Source organism: Silene latifolia, chromosome 11 (assembly GCF_048544455.1).
Source record: "Silene latifolia isolate original U9 population chromosome 11, ASM4854445v1, whole genome shotgun sequence".
NCBI lineage: Eukaryota > Viridiplantae > Streptophyta > Magnoliopsida > Caryophyllales > Caryophyllaceae > Silene > Silene latifolia.
Window position 1 is genome coordinate 120,431,490 of NC_133536.1, and position 16,106 is coordinate 120,447,595.

At 39.2% G+C, this 16,106-nt stretch overlaps 1 long non-coding RNA gene and 1 other non-coding gene across 3 annotated transcripts; one reads left to right on the top strand and one right to left on the bottom strand.

Moving 5' to 3' along the window:
* Positions 1-1,756: 1,756 nt before the first annotated feature.
* LOC141611880 (uncharacterized) lies at positions 1,757-5,103 on the top strand. Of its 2 annotated transcripts, XR_012528856.1 has the most exons (5): positions 1,757-2,521; positions 2,887-2,983; positions 3,279-3,357; positions 4,506-4,677; positions 4,825-5,103. It is a non-coding gene; the product is annotated as an uncharacterized LOC141611880 (long non-coding RNA). The 2 variants fall into 2 exon arrangements; XR_012528855.1 differs by lacking the exon at positions 4,825-5,103 and having other exon boundaries at positions 1,761-2,521; positions 4,506-4,817.
* A 1,276-nt stretch (positions 5,104-6,379) lies between these two features.
* Positions 6,380-6,486, bottom strand: LOC141616498 (small nucleolar RNA R71). Its single transcript, XR_012530844.1, has one exon. It is a non-coding gene; the product is annotated as a small nucleolar RNA R71 (small nucleolar RNA).
* Between the last annotated feature and the right edge of the window lie 9,620 nt (positions 6,487-16,106).

The window sequence follows — 16,106 nt, forward strand, 5'->3', positions numbered from 1 at the left end:
ACTACAATTTAAGGCTACGAGAACGCCACTTAGAGAACGGTTGATAGCGGAACTAGTCTGTTTGTTATTTTTAGTTTAGGCGTGCATATATGAGTCCAAAAGAGAACGGTTGTGTATTCAAACCGTGCTTGTAAATTAACAAAGAGAACGGTTACATTTGACCAACCGTCTTAAATTAACAGAGAGACCGGGTAATATCTAGAACCGTTCTCCTTAAAAAAAAACAAAGAGAACGGTCCTTTAACCGACTGTTCTATTTGTAAATCCCTAAATATTAGAATTGCCCTTTACACTTCTATTTGTTTCATTGAAACACAACCATCATCGTTTTCACCCTAGCTAGCACAGTTTGATTTTCACTCGTCTCGCCCCTTGTTGTTCGTGGGTCGCCCGTATTCGTGCCATCACCTGGTTGTCCCCGATCGCTCGCCTTTCATTGTTGCCGATTGTTTTTGCTGTTGGTAAGACCATTTTTCACTATTCTTCAATGTTAGCTTTAAGACAATTGTTTTTGCTGCTGGTAATCCCTAAATATTCCGGTTAATTCATTGAATTGCTACCTTTAAGACAATATCCATGGCTTGAACATGGAAACCCCTATGTATAAATAATTTAATGTATGGTGATGTTAGGGTTTAGTATCTGTGCAATTGTACCAGACATATTCATAATTTGTTTGTTCATACCGAGTACGGAGTATAATATTTTCGGATTTTACGGGGTTTCTTGTAAACAATTGTAGTCGCCGTAATAAGTATTCATTTTTTTATACTATTCACATCTCATTTGGTGACTAGAAGTTCTGGGTACTCTTCTTTCACCGTCATAAAAATCTGCCCCAAATGGAGATCTTGGTATGCCTACTCGATCTAATTTCAAATTTCGGTCATTTGGATCTCTTATTTTTCTACTTATATTGTTTTGCTCATCATCAAGTGCATAATCATTCATCAGTTATCACTCTCAAGAATTTCTATCAACTGCATAATCACTCATTATGATTGAATTATTTATCCTAATTACAAAATAAGGATCATTATTTTACTAATAATACACCCCGACTTCTCATTGTTGCGGATTTCATTGCTATGTGCAATTAGCCTTTCATTGGCTATTTGGCTATTTGTCATTGAGGTTCAGTGGAGCTATTAAATTACTATGTTGGTGTGCCAAACTACGGTGCGAGAACAAAAGAACTAGGATGCGTTTTATACTCCTCGCTCAGCTATGCGGTGCCATCATCCTTTGTTTTGTCTCCGATCCATTCCTAATCAATCAAGGTATCACCTTTTGATTACTATACATTCTTTATTGAATAAATTGAATGATTTGGCAAATACAAGTCATTTAAGACGGAAAATATAATCAATATTCTTGTCTAACTTAGTGAGTAGTTGTGTCTATTACTTTGGCTTGATAAGTTAATTATATGCTAAAGGATGTAGGCATGAAGGAATTAACGTGATAGAGTTATGGTAGTCATGTTGTGGGTCTTGGTTTAAGTGACGTTAGGTGTCGGGTTTGATAATGAGACGGGGTGTGCTCGTCTTAGCAAGCCGATCTCGTAAATTTGAGGGTGTATAATTTGTTATTTAATTTAGGTAATATTGAATCATTGAATGATAAGGTTATTGTTTAAATTAGTATAATATGTCTGGAGTTTGTTGGTAAATCGTCTAATAGGAAGAAAGTGCATGAATTTTAAGTCAGGTCGACATTACTTGGTTTTTTTTTTCGTACACCTCCTTTCTCTGTTTGACCATGGATTACATGTTATGGCTAATTTTCTCAATTATAGTTTAGTCCAATGAAAGACTCCATATATACGTATGTTATTAGTTATATATTTTATACTTAGTAAATTAGTCTTTTGGTGAGAAGGGGATTTAAGTTTGATGTATAAAACAGTGTAAAATTATAACATTCAGGTTATCACTACCTCCGAGGCCCTGAATAAAAATATTCATATTAGCATAGGTTTAATTGTTTCTATCAATTGATTCGCAGTTACATAGAGACCGGGTTGAGTCGGTTGACTTGATTTCAACCGTTCTCTTAGATAAAAGAGAACGCTTGGCCACATGACGGTCCAAAGTAGCTATAAGAACGCTTGGCAACCGTTCTCTTTGATCTTTTTTGTAGTAGTGATAAGTATATATTTCCTCTAAAATTACATCGGATATTCTTATACACCCAACACCTGCGTATACTTTATATCTCACACATTCTTTATCACTCTTTTCCCTCCCCACTCTAACCTATAACCCCTCCTTCACCGTTATTCTACTCCGCCACCACCAACACTCCATATAGAAGGGGACAGCTCGTCCTCGTCGTCATTGCCCACTTCTATTATTCACCGGTTTTCTTATCTTCCATCCGCTATTACCCTTAACACGATAGGTTTCATTATTTCCCCTCTTTTTTCAGATCCAGGGTTTTCTACTCCCGTCGACGATGGCGGAAAAAGCTGATGTCCCGACGATGTTCAACACGGTCCTTTCCCCATTGAAAACTTCTGGTCCCTTTTTTCCCTTTTATCGTCTAAGTTTTTTTACTTTCCTTAAATATTTGCTTTATTTATTGTTGTTGCTTGTTGTATGCTTAGTTGCTTGTTCATTTTGGTTACTGATTTTATTTATTAGTACATTAATAGTATCTTGTGCTTTATTATTTGATTGTGATTTGAAGAAATTGCTGAATTTTGGGGATGGTGAAACCCTAATTTTGATGAATTTGGGTTTGGCTTGGGGTGAACATTATACGGTATCCCATCTGCTTGTGAACTGCGAATCACTTGCTTGATTTGTCTCATTTACCTTTTTCGATCTATTTTGTACTGTGATACTCTAAGAGTTCACCTGAATTAGATTTGTATTATTCCAGAACGATTATTCCAGATGGAGGAGGAAGTTCACCTGTATTATTTCTGAAGATTTTTCAGTTATCTTGTACTTGCGAGGAGCAAGTTTATTGTCCAAAGGTAATATGACGAAGCTTCTTTAATCTTAAGTTCATTTTTTAGTTATCTTGTACTCGTGGAAGTATCCTTCGGCTAAGGTAACCTTATGAGGTGAACCTAGATTAGATACTCACTGCTAAAAGTTGGGGTTTATGCAAAAGTTGTCGAAGCAATTACTGTAAGTGGAGTATGCGTGATACTTTGTTTGTTTACGATCGAATTTTATCGATTAAGGTATCATTGTATTGTATCAATCAACTTTAGTATCCAGGTAGTTAGTCTTGAGCACTTATGTTGGTAAGTTAAATTGTTGTAGATTCTTGATTGACATGGAAGTTACACAATGAAGGAGATAAACCGCCAATTGAACACGCACACGCCCTGTTTCTGCTGTTGTATGTGCTCTCTTTGCGCTCTGACAGTCTTTTTTTTTCATTTGGTGTAGAAGTTGTTTAAGCAAATCACCCATAGAGGCATTGATTGACATGAAATTACAATTAATTCATGGATAACATGGGGTTAGAATTAGTACAGCGGTTACAAATAATGCCAATCTACTTGCTACTGCCTGTTGCTGTTAGCTGTTAGCTGTTGTCGCTGCCTGCTCCCTGCTTTCTTTTTGCTGGTGCTGCCTGTACTCCTTTTTGGTACCCAAGGAATCTCCAGTTAGTTTGCTCATAGGGAATCTCCAGTTAGTTTCCTGGTTCAGGCACGCACTGAACAACTCTCTTGTTATAAGCACACTCAAAGTAGATGTGAGATATACATTCCTCAGCTTGCCCACAAAAGTAGCATCTATCCTCAATATCCATGTCATACTTGATCAGTTTGTCATTTGTCATTCGTATTCAGAGCTTCTAGTGCATATTGTCATCCCATAAACTGATTTTTGGCACAACTAACCCACCCATTCCAGCAATTGTTGTACCAGGTCACCTATCTTTGGTGCATGCTTGTGTACCCTCGAACCATTCAGACCATTGACAAACCTTATAAGTAGCATGAGGCAGACTAGGTAGTTAGAGTAAATTGTGAGGTAGATAGAGTAGTCAATAGGGCTGCTATGATTGGAACTTATGATGCAGAATTATTAGAGTTAAACAGTATTCACAATGGGCCTGGTAACAAGTTACGCGTAGAAGCTATGAGCGTGCTGTCTATCATATATTTATGCTATGCATTTGAATCATAAGCCGTTCTTTTTTATGCTTTTCTGGACCTTTTGGTACATGGTTTATTATTAAATTTGTTGAACAAAGAATGGCATGGTTATCTTGATTTACGAACAGACTTTACTATTAGTGGTAAACCCTAAATTTAATGATGAACACTGCTGAAATGTTTCAAACTGCTGCTAAGTATTTACTCAGTATAACACTCTTGATGCTTCATTGTCATTCAATCAGTAAAATAAAATAAAATAAAATTATGTCAAAAGCAATGGTGTAGATATGGATATTCCTCTCGGAAGAGTAACAATATCAATGAAAGTAGTTGTGTAATTCATTATTTACTTTATTGTTTTAGATTATATGTAGTTCAGGAAATTGCAAGCAGATTTGGTGTTACAAGGGAACAACAAGATCAGGCTGCTGTAAGTCATCTCGAGAACAGAGGGTCTCTGAGTCTTTGGTGTGATTATTATGGCCGGACAGGCCTACCTTTGCAGATCAAACTCAAACGTTTCACATAGGCTACACCTTGTGTACAATCACGTACTCTATTTTCTGCACGTCCTTGTTAATTAGTTGTTCTTTAATGCATTATTTATTATTTCGTGATAATTAAGTGTGACGTATCATCTATGCCTATTGAGCGTTTGAATCCTCAAATCTAATAATGTTCTATTTTTTATGTTACAGGTTGCATTTGAGGTATTAACAATGATGACGGGTTGATTTTTTGTCCGGTTGGCAACATATATATGCTCACAATACAAGAATGAAGACTTATAATTAGTAGCTTTCAAATAGTCGTTAAGAATTATTATTTGTTCTATTTAAACATTTGTTATATTTGTTTTAGTTAAATAATTGAACATTTGCGATCGAAGTTCTACTTTTGATCCTTTTTTGAAATGTAATTGACATATATTTTTGAGACTGAATCAATTGAATGCACAATTAGAGAGAATTACAATTGTTGCGTGCCTTACAAGTCCTTATGTCGTTGCACTTTATTAAGTGTTGTTTTTGAATAAATTAGTGTTGCATTTGTTTATTATAAGTGTTTTTTTGGGACGTAACTAGTGTTGCGTTTCCAAAATAAAAATGTTGCATTAATTTCATATAAGTGTTGCTTATCAACATGAAAAGTATTGCATTAGTTCAGGAAGTGTTGCTTTTTTTACATAAGAAATGTTGCATTAGAAGATAAAAAATGTTGCCTTTGCAATTGAAAAAGCGTTGCATAAACATGACCAATGCAACATTTTTCAAAAGTGTTGCTTCAGATTAAAAAGTGTTGCATTAAGCGTTGCAATGACCTAATGCAACAAGACCTGATGTAGCACTTGATTAAGTGTTGCATAAACTCTATTGCAACATTTATATGACATTATGCAACAATAGCAAAGTGTTGCTATAGAATCTAAATGTAGTAGTGCTCTTTACTAATTGTAGAGTTGTTTGTGAAGCTATAAATTATGTTTTGGTCTAGGTGCTCCTAACGACAAGTTACCGAAAAGATTTAGTCCGCGCCAAAAATGGCGCCGTTGCCGGGGACGGTGTTAACTTGATTTAGATTTTATTATATTGTTATTAGTTGTGTCTTTATTTGCCTTGAGGAAGTATAACTCCTCAAGGTTTGTTCTAATTGTTTTCAAGTTGTTTGATATTTTGCATGTCTAGAAGGTCACAAGGTGATTTGTTACCCTTTGATCGTGAAATTGAAAGAACTTTGACAACCAATAGAAGACTTGCTAGGAGAAATTTGAGAGGTATTAGTGAGGTTGTAGATATTCAACCAACTATTGAGTTCATCAACCCTTTTGCAAGAGAAGGTGAGGAGAACCCAACACAAAATACAACACAAAATCAACCCACAATGCCTAAGTTTTCATCACATTCCGTACCCACCGAGGAGAACCTACCCAATGGTACTCCACACCACAACATCTAACCGGAAATTTCATTGCCAAATCCGCATTTATCCAATTAGTCGAAAGGAGCCAATTTGGGGGGGATGCCTAGTGAAGACCCTCACTCTCATATGGAGACCTTTTGTGACTATTGTGATGCGATTTCTCAAACCGGTGTAACTCAAGACCAAATTCGATGGGTCTTATTTCCTTTTTCTCTAATTGGCACCGCGAAACAATGGTTGAAGGGCCTTGATAAGGCCACTCTCGGAATTGATTCTTGGAAGAAGGTTGCTCTAGCTTTCTACAAAAAATTCTACCCACCAGAAAAGACTAACATGCTAAGAGCTCAAATTACGGGTTTTAAGCAAAGGGATGAAGAATCTTTGTATGAAGCTTGGGAGCGGTTCAAAGGAATTTGTCGCTCATGTCCTCACCATGGACTTAGCGAGTGGTTCTTGGTACAACAATTTTGGAACGGTCTATATGAAGATTCAAGGAACATTCTCAACATGGGATTAAATTGAATGTTGACCGAAGTTGATGACAATCAAACTTGGAACAAAATTGAGGAAATGGCGGTCCATAACTCACAATATAGTAGACCTCGCAAGGCTACTAGAGGAGGAAATCATGAAGTGGACTCCGTTACTCAATTGGGTGCTCAACTTAGTGCTCACATTGATACAATCAATTTGAAGTTTGAAAAAACTATGGCTAGACTTGAAGAAGCCTCAAAATCACCAAAGCATCATGTTAATGCCATGACGACATCTTCATCAATCCCAAGTGGGATATGTGAGAATTGTGGAACTTTGGGACATGACTCAAGTGAATGTTGGGGAACAAATGAACAAGTGAATGCTTTCCAAGCATACAAGAGTGGTACCCCTTATTCCAACTATTACAATGAAAACACCAAATTCCATCAAAATCTCTTATACAAAAGCCAAAATGTTCAAAACCCTCAAACAACATACACCCCACCTCCCATGAGAAACCGAAATCAAAGACCCTTTTTCAACCAAAACCAAGATTACCAAAATCAATTTCCATACAATCAACAAAATGACCAAGGTTTTGATGTTCAAAAAGCGGTCCTTCAAATGCAAAAGAATCAACAAGAATTTTTCACTCAAATGCAAAAAGATAGTCAAGCAAAGGAAACCACCATCAACAACATCCTAGCTCACACCAAAATGTTGGAAACCCAATTGACTCAACTAGCATCTTCAAGCTCACAAAGACAAAAGGGGCAATTACCACCTCAAAGTAATCCCCCAAGACATGAAACGGTTAGTGCCATTCACTTGAGAAGTGGTACAAGGTATGAAGCACCGAAGAAGCAAGTTGAGGATGAAGTTGTGGAAGCTAGTGACAAGGAATAAATTGTGCAAAACTCCAAAGATGGAGAATCATCAAAAGAAGAAATCTCAAAGAAAGATGAAGACAAGGTCAAGGAGAAGGAGCCCATTGTGATTATACTTCCTTTTCCAAGTCGTCAAGCCAAGCCCAAATTTGATGACCAACTTGGAAAGTTTATGGAAATTGTGAAGAATTTGGAAGTCTCAATTCCTTTCACGGAATTAATCAATCACGTGCCGGCCTATGCGAAATACATGAAAGACATCCTCACAAGGAAGAAGTCGATCCGGAAGCTTGAGACTATCGCCTTCACTAAGGTGAGTAGTGCAATACTTCAAGGGAGTTCACCTCCAAAACTCAAGGATCCGGGAAGCTTCTCAATACCGTGTACCATTGGCGACACCACGATCAACAAAGCCTTATGTGATCTAGGGGCTAGTGTGAGTGTTATGCCGTACTCGGTGAGTAAAAGGTTGGTGATGGGAGAGCTTAAATGCACCAATATTACACTCCAAATGGCCGATAGATCGACGAAGACACCATTAGGGATATGGGAAGATGTTCCCGTGCGAATTGGGAAATTTTTCATCCCGGTGGACTTTGTCATTGTTGATATGGAAGAAGATTCCAACATTCCAATCATTCTAGGATGACCTTTCTTACACACCGCGGGTGCGGTGATTGATGTGAAACATGGAGAGCTTACTCTAGAAGTGGGAGATGAGAGTATAACTTTCAATCTTGACAAGACTATGAGAGCTCCCCGTTTGCATGAACCATGTTTTATGATTGATCATTATAGCCGGAAGGATGATAGGAAGAAGTCGGAACTCCAATGGAAGAAGAAAATTGAAGATGCTCCATTCAAAGAGCAAGTGAATTGTAATAAAGAGAGCTTGCAAAGCTCACCAAAGTCAAGCAATGAAGAAGATGGCCTCATTGGCCAAAACAAGATAATGGGAGAGTTGTCTCTATCAACTCAAGAGATCTTTAGTGATCAAGTAGATGAAGTGTGTGGTCTTTGGGACGATGAGTTTGAAGGGATTTTCAATCCCTATATCGGTAATGCTATCGATCAAGACCGACAACAAGGGCAAAGATCTATTGAAGAACTTTATCACGACAATGAACAAGCTTTTGATTACTTTTTCAAGGTGTTGAGCAACATCAACAACACCTTGGACATGCCCCCTTGACATCTCATCAAGAATGAGAGTTTGGTGGAGTCCTCCCTAAACCACCATTTGTAAATATTTCTAACTCCCTAACTCGCATTTTAATTCTTAATTTGCATTTTTGTCATTTTTGGATTTTTATGCCTTGATCAAGATAATTATCATGTTTGAGAGAAGTGAGGGAGGGAAACAAAAAAAAACTCCAAACACCTGAGAAAGGATGAGAGAGAAAGTTAGAACCCTAATTTTCGTCTTACAGTAATTGTTATTGATTAGATGCAATGGCTCGATCAAAAAACAAACACAATAATAATCCTTCACTTAATACAGGAAGAAAATCACAAAAAAACGACGGTATTAATCTTTCGAAAGGTAAAGGGAAATCAGCAGCGCGTCACATTCGATTTTCGTCTGCTGAGTTTGAAGGGGATTTAGAATCGATTGTTGAACTTGATGAATTGGAGTCAGAAGTTCCAGAGCAGGAAGAACCTAGAACATCGTCACCGCCGTTGCTTCGTATTACAAAGGAGGATGTTGCGGCTGAGGTAAAGTTCTGGTCTACTTCTATCTACTGTTATATACTTGGAGCGAATCCACCGAGTAATGTCATCAGTGGTTTTGTTAAGAGGGTGTGGCAGGCAAATGGGGTAGATAGGGTTTCTTTCCTTCCTAATGGAGTCTTCTTGGTTCGATTTAAGACCAAGGAACAACAACAAACTGTATTGAAGAATGGTCACCTCATTTTTGACAATAAGCCTGTCATAATTAAGGAATGGACCCCTGATGCAGAATTGCTTAAACATGATGTATCTAGGGTTCCAATTTGGATGAAAATATATGGCTTAGATCTCAAATTCTGGGGTGTTGACTGTCTAAAGAAGTTGAGTGGAATTGTGGGACAATTTGTAAAGTGTGATGATGCTACTGCTACCAGAACTTTTTTGGGGTATGCTAGGGTTATGCTTGAGGTACAAATTGGGCAACAATTCCCCTCTGAATTGTCTTTCATTGATGAAATGGGTAGGGTTCAGACAGTTAGGTTGGTCTATGATTGGCTTCCCACCACCTGCACTGCTTGTCGTGGAATGGGGCATACAGCAGAAATTTGCAGGAAGGGGGATGGGGCTGTGGGAACTCGCAGGGTTTGGAAACCAAAGGTTAATGCTCAACAGAAACAAAATCAGGCAGGGGCAAAGAGCAAGGCTCCTATGCCTCAGAAGAAGCAGGCTGGTCCACAGAAAGTTACTCCACCTAAGACTGTGGCACCTAGGGTCCCCACTCCAGTGGTTACTCCTGTGGTTCAGAGAGCTCCTCCAGTGGTGATGACTAAGGGTCCTGTTACTGAGCCTTCTATGCCTAGAAGGATGTTGACTAGATTGATGAGGGGGGATAATACTGAAAGGAGGTTGTTTACTCCTGGTGGATTGTCTTTTATGGAGTCATTGACTCTTTCTCTCCAAAAATCTAAAGCAGGATTGATGGAAAGGGTTTTGTTTGAGAAAGGAGAGTCTAGTAATCCTCATACTGATAATGGGTAGCTTGGGGTTCTGGAATATTCGAGGTATGAATAAAACTAGTAAGCAGAATGAAATAAAATGGTTTCTCAACCACAATAAAGTAGGTTTATTTGGTTTGTTGGAAACTAAGGTTAAGTCTATAAATTGGAATAAAGTTAGAAATAGCCTATGTGAAGATTGGTCTGTCTGCACTAATTCTAGTTGTCACAAAGGTGGAAGGATCTGGTTGATTTGGGATCCTGGTATGTTTGTGGTGACTATTAAGGAGGTTACTGCTCAATGTATTCATGCTCAGATTATGGATAGGGGAAGGAATATCTCTTTCTGGCTGACTATGATCTATGGCTTGAATAAACCAGCTGAGAGAGACAGTTTATGGCAAAGTCTTAGGAAGTATCATCATAGCATTAAGGGGCCTTGGATAACTTGTGGGGATTTTAATGCTGTAATGGCCATTGATGAAAGAATTGGAGGAGCACCTGTTACACTGGCTGACATCAATCCTCTCAAACAGCTGGTGCAGGGGTGTGAATTGTATGAACTTAAGGGGTGTGGATCTTTTTACACTTGGACAAATAAGCATGAAGCTGGGGATAAGGTGTATAGTAGGATTGATAGAGTTTTCACTAATGAAGACTGGTTGAATGTCTTTCCTGGAAGCTATGCAAACTTCCTTCCTGAAGGTTTATTTGATCATTGCCCATGCCTTATTAACTTTGAGGAAGCTGTTCAGAATAGGAAGATGCCTTTTAAATATTTCAATATGTGGGCTAGTGCACCTAACTTCCTGGAAACTGTTCAAAATAGCTGGGAACCTGAAGTTAGGGGCAATGCCATGTTCACTGTGGTGACAAAGCTCAAAAGATTGAAGCAAGATTTGAAGACTTTGAACAAGGAACAATTTAGTGACATTGAGAATCTTACTCGTGTTGCTGAGTTGTCTTTGGAGCATTATCAAACTTTGCTTAGGGAGGATCCTCTGAATGAGAGGGTGTGCCAGGCTGAGAGTGAGTGTGCCAAAGAGGTCAAGTTATTACAATAGGCTAGGACAGATTACTTGCAGCAGAAAGCCAAAATTTCTTGGGCTTTAGATGGTGATGAAAATTCTGCTGTTTTTCATTCCAGTATTAAAAAGAGAAGGAGGAAAAATAAAGTTTTCCAGGTGAAGGACATGGGGGGCAAGTTATGCTCAAAAAATGAAGAGATAAAGCAGGCTTTTGAGGAGTTTTATATTTCTCTGTTGGGCACCTCTCTGCCAGTATCTCAGGTGAACAAGAAGATTGTCCAGTCAGGGCCATGCCTTACTATGCACCACTGTGAGGTCTTGATGGAGCCTGTTACTGGGGAGGAGATTAGAGGAGCTATCTTCTCCATTCCAGGGACTAAGGCCCCTGGTCCAGATGGCTACAGTAGTCAGTTTTTCAAAGATTGCTGGCCCATTGTGGGGAAGGAGGTTATAGCAGCTGTTCAGAATGTGTTCAGATCAGGGCAGTTACTTAGGCAGTGTAATAATACTATCCTCACTCTTGTGCCTAAAGTAGAGATTTGAGTCAGTATTACAGTTTCGCCCTATAGCTTGCTGTAATACTATATACAAGTGTGTTTCCAAGGTGATTTGCAACAGGCTGAGTAAAGTGCTCCCTGATATTGTCAACCCTTCCCAGAGTGCCTTTGTTAAGGGGAGAGATATTGTGGGCAATATACTCATATGCCAGGACCTCATCAGGTTATACAAGAGGAAAAAATGTTCACCCAGAATGTTGATGAAACTAGATCTACAAAAAGCGTATGATAGTATTGAGTGGGGTTTTGTGGAGGGGATGTTGAGAGCACTAAAGTTCCCTCAGCATATGATAACTTTGTTAATGAATTGCATTACAACTCCATCCTTCTCTATTGCTTTAAATGGGGAGGTCTTTGGGTTTTTCCCAGGAAAGCGTGGATTGAGGCAGGGAGACCCCTTATCCCCCTTGATTTTTACCCTGTGCCTAGAGTATCTGAGCAGAACTTTGATGGTTACCCAGAGGCATCCAAAGTTCAGGTTCCACCCCCTTTGCAAAAGAATTGAGCTATCCCACTTATGTTTTGCAGATGATCTGATTCTTTTTTGCAAAGGAGAAAGGGCTTCTATTGAATTGTTGTTGCAAGCCTTCAAGTTTTTTTCCAAGGCTTCTGGTTTGAAAATGAATAAGGGGAAATCTAATTATTATTGCAATGGAATGGATGATTGGCTGGTTCATGAGGTAGGAAGGGCTACTGGCATGAAATTGGATACTGTTCCCTTTAAGTATCTGGGGGTGACAGTATCACCTAAGAGATTATCAATCCTGGATTGTACTAGGTTGGTTGATAATGTTGTGGATAGGATAAGAGGTATGGGGGCAAAGCATCTTTCTTATGCTGGCAGGATGGTTATGATTAGGGCTGTTCTCAGTACTCTTCACAATTATTGGGCTCGTATTTTCATTCTCCCCAAAACTGTGCTGAAAAAGATTGATTCAATTTGTAGAGAGTACCTTTGGCATGGGCACCATGATAGTTCTAGCCCAGCCTTAGTTGCTTGGGATCGTGTGTGTAGGCCTAAGAGGCAAGGAGGGAGTGGATTACATAATTTGATGATCTGGAATATGGCAGCAGTGGCAAAGTATGTGTGGTGGATTGCAACAAAAGCTGATCACTTGTGGGTTAAGTGGGTGCATGCAATTTATATCAAAGGCAGGAATTGGAAGGATTATGAACCAACCTCTAATTCGAGCTGGGCTTGGAGAAAGATTTGTCAGACAAAAACTACATTCAAGGAACTCTTACAGCCTGGTTCTGGAGTGATTGCTTTTTATTCTACTGCTTTAGGATATACCTGGTTACAAGGTCAGGATACTGGTTGTGCGTGGTACCCATGGATCCTTAATACGTGGATGGTCCCTAAACATGGTTTTATCAGTTGGTTGATGGGTCATAATAGGCTACTTACTCAAGATAGACTGATGAACATGCAGATCATTCAGTCAAATTTGTGCTATCTTTGTGGTTTGCAGCAGGAAAATCATTGTCACTTATTCTTTAAGTGTGAATACAGTAGGAGATGTTGCAATTTGGTTGCTGTGTGGTGTGATGAGGTGCTACCTGATGAAGAGTGCATTCAATGGTGGTGTCAGAAACGTTACAGGAGTCTCAGCAAGAAGAGAATAGTTGGGATTATTTTGGCTGGCCTGATTTATCATGTGTGGATGGCTAGAAACAAGTGCAGGGTGGAACAGGTTGTGCTTCGTCCTGAGCAGCTTGTTAAATGTGTTCAGATAGATGTTTGTAATAGAGTTAAGAAGTTTATGACTAAGTGTCAAAAGGCAAATGTTAAAACGTGGTTAGATAAATTTGTCAAGTAATGAAGGAATGTTAGTATAACTATGCCTTCTAATAGTTGTAATTGGAGATTATGATCTTTTAATGAGAAGCTTACATTTTCCCAAAAAAAAGAAGTGAGGGAGGGACTAATGATTTCAATTGATGTGTAGTGCTTTAGCTTAGTGTGGGGATAGCAATTGCCTAGGATATTCATGCCTTAGTAGTGCCCCCACAATGAAGAACACGAGAATTTGAAGAATGAAAAAATGACAAGGGATATGCAAGGTACACGGATGGAACTAAATCCGGGTAAAAGGGGTAGAATCCGAGCGGTTTCAAGAGAATCCGCCCGTCTTCAAGCAACCCAGGCGTCTTGGTCCGTATCCGCCCGTCCTTCATGAGCTGAATTTTTGAAATTTTTGGACTGTTAGCAAATCCGGGCGTCCTGAAAAGAATCCGCCCATCTTCATAAAGACGCCCGTCCTGAAAGAGAAGACGCCCGTCTTTTTGCTGAGAAAAAACAAGAAAAATCCCTGGAAATGAATCTGCCCGTCCCGCATTTTCAAATTCGCCCGTCTTTGCTAGAATACGTCCGTCTTTAGGCGAGAATTTCCCAACCCAGAACAGACAGAATTCGGGCGTCCCGAAGGAAAGCCGCCCGTCTCCCCCCTGCATTTCAAATTTTTCGGGTTTATTATAAACCTCATCCCACATTCATTTCTTCATTAAAAAACACTACCCACAAACCCCATAACTCAAAACCCTCATCCTCTCCATCACAAAAACAAGATTTCCTCAAATACATTCATCAAAATCAAATCAAAACATCCTTTTAACAAAAATTAATCACTCCTCTTTCAACAAAAATCAAAACCAAGCACAAAATCTTCAACCTTTGAGTCGATTTTTGAATTTATAAAGGCAAAGCCTTTCATCTTTAAATCGATTTGGGTACACTAGAAATTGAAGATTTTTACTCTTTTCTTGGTTCAAGCATCAATGGCAAGGACAAAAGGAGCAACAAAGGCACCAAAGGCAAAGGCACTCTCATCAAGACAAAAGAGTCTTCAAGCAAAGAAAGCATTGGCTATGGTGGTAGCTAGCCCAAACTTGGAAATGCAACAAGAACAACCTCCCATGGAAGCAACAACATCTACTACTCCGGAAATTGCTCCACTTTCGAACTATCCGGAGGTAACTTTCATTTCCAAATCCCATAGGGACACTTTTGCCAAGTTTGCTAGAAAATCATTTCTATCAACCAAGTTTATTTGTGAAGATGCCTTAGATAAGTTGGGTGTCCTTGAGCAAACTAGAGCCTTCTTTAAAGCCATGGGGTTGGAGAAATTATTTACAACAAAAGAATTGACATACCCCTCCCTTACCTTAGAATTATTGAGTTCTTTGAAAGTCAATAAGGTAGAGACTATGGAAACCATCGAGTTCCGCCTAGCTAATGTTAGTAGGCGCATCTCCTTTGAGGAAATGGGTAAAGCATTGGGTCTTAGTGATTCACCGAGTTATTTCAAGAATATTGGCAAATATGACCCCGACCCTCTTTGGGAGGCGATTTCCGGAAGGAAATTTGAGAACTATCATGCGAGTCGCGCTCTATTAGTCCACCATCCGGGCATTAGAGTGTGGCACAAGGTCGTAGGAAACACCATCATTGCAAGAAAAGACACCAACCACTTTACCAAGCTCGATTTTGTTCTTCTTGAGTCGGCCTTGAATATTGGAAGGGAATTCACCAAGCCTTTCAACTCTCTAAGGCTTTTGGTGGATAGATGGCTAAATGTTGATTGTGGGAAGCAAGGCACTACCGTCATTGTGAATGGAGGTCTAGTCACTCTTTTGGCTAAATACTTTGATCCGAACATCAACAAGGATAGCAAGTATGTGGCGAAAAAGGGTGGTCACCTCATTGATATTGATACTATGATAAACAAGTACAAGTGGGTCTCTCATAACCCTCTTGACAACAAGTATGGGTAGCTCACTAGTGAGGCTAGATCTTTTACTTTGCCTTCGAAGATTTGTCGTTTAAGTGTCCACCGGACCAACTATCTCCTTCTCCTTTCAAAAGAGGCCGAGTACATTATCCGACAACAAAAGGGTAAAATTGAAATGCCCTCCTCTTCCATTGTCACACTACCCTATCCTTTCAAGTACCAAGAGTTCAAACCCGAAGGTGTTGAAGCAAGCAAAGATTATATGACTCTTCTTATGCAAGAGATGTACAAGCAAGCTTTAAAGGATCGGGAAGATGCTTACTTAGCCCAATATCCACTCCTCCTTCATTTAGCTAGGCAAGGACTACTTGATCCTTCATGTCCTTTGCCTAGTTGGGCGGATAGGGAAGTCTTCTTTCCGAGTGCATCTAGGGATGAGAGTCCGGGTGATGATGAGGTTGTTGGTGATTCGGTTGATGAGGATAATGATGATGAAGAGGCTAGTGAAGAAGAAGAAGAGGATGATGAGAAAAGTGAACAACAAAGTGAAGAAGGAAGTGGTGATGAGTCCACTTCTATTGAGGAAGATGATGATAGTGATGATATGATGGAAGATTAGCAATCTTTGGAGGCTCCTACCCTCTTGAGGTTTGTCTATTTCTCTCTTTGTTTTATTTATTTATCTTGATCATTGTTGGAGTAGTCCTAGCACCA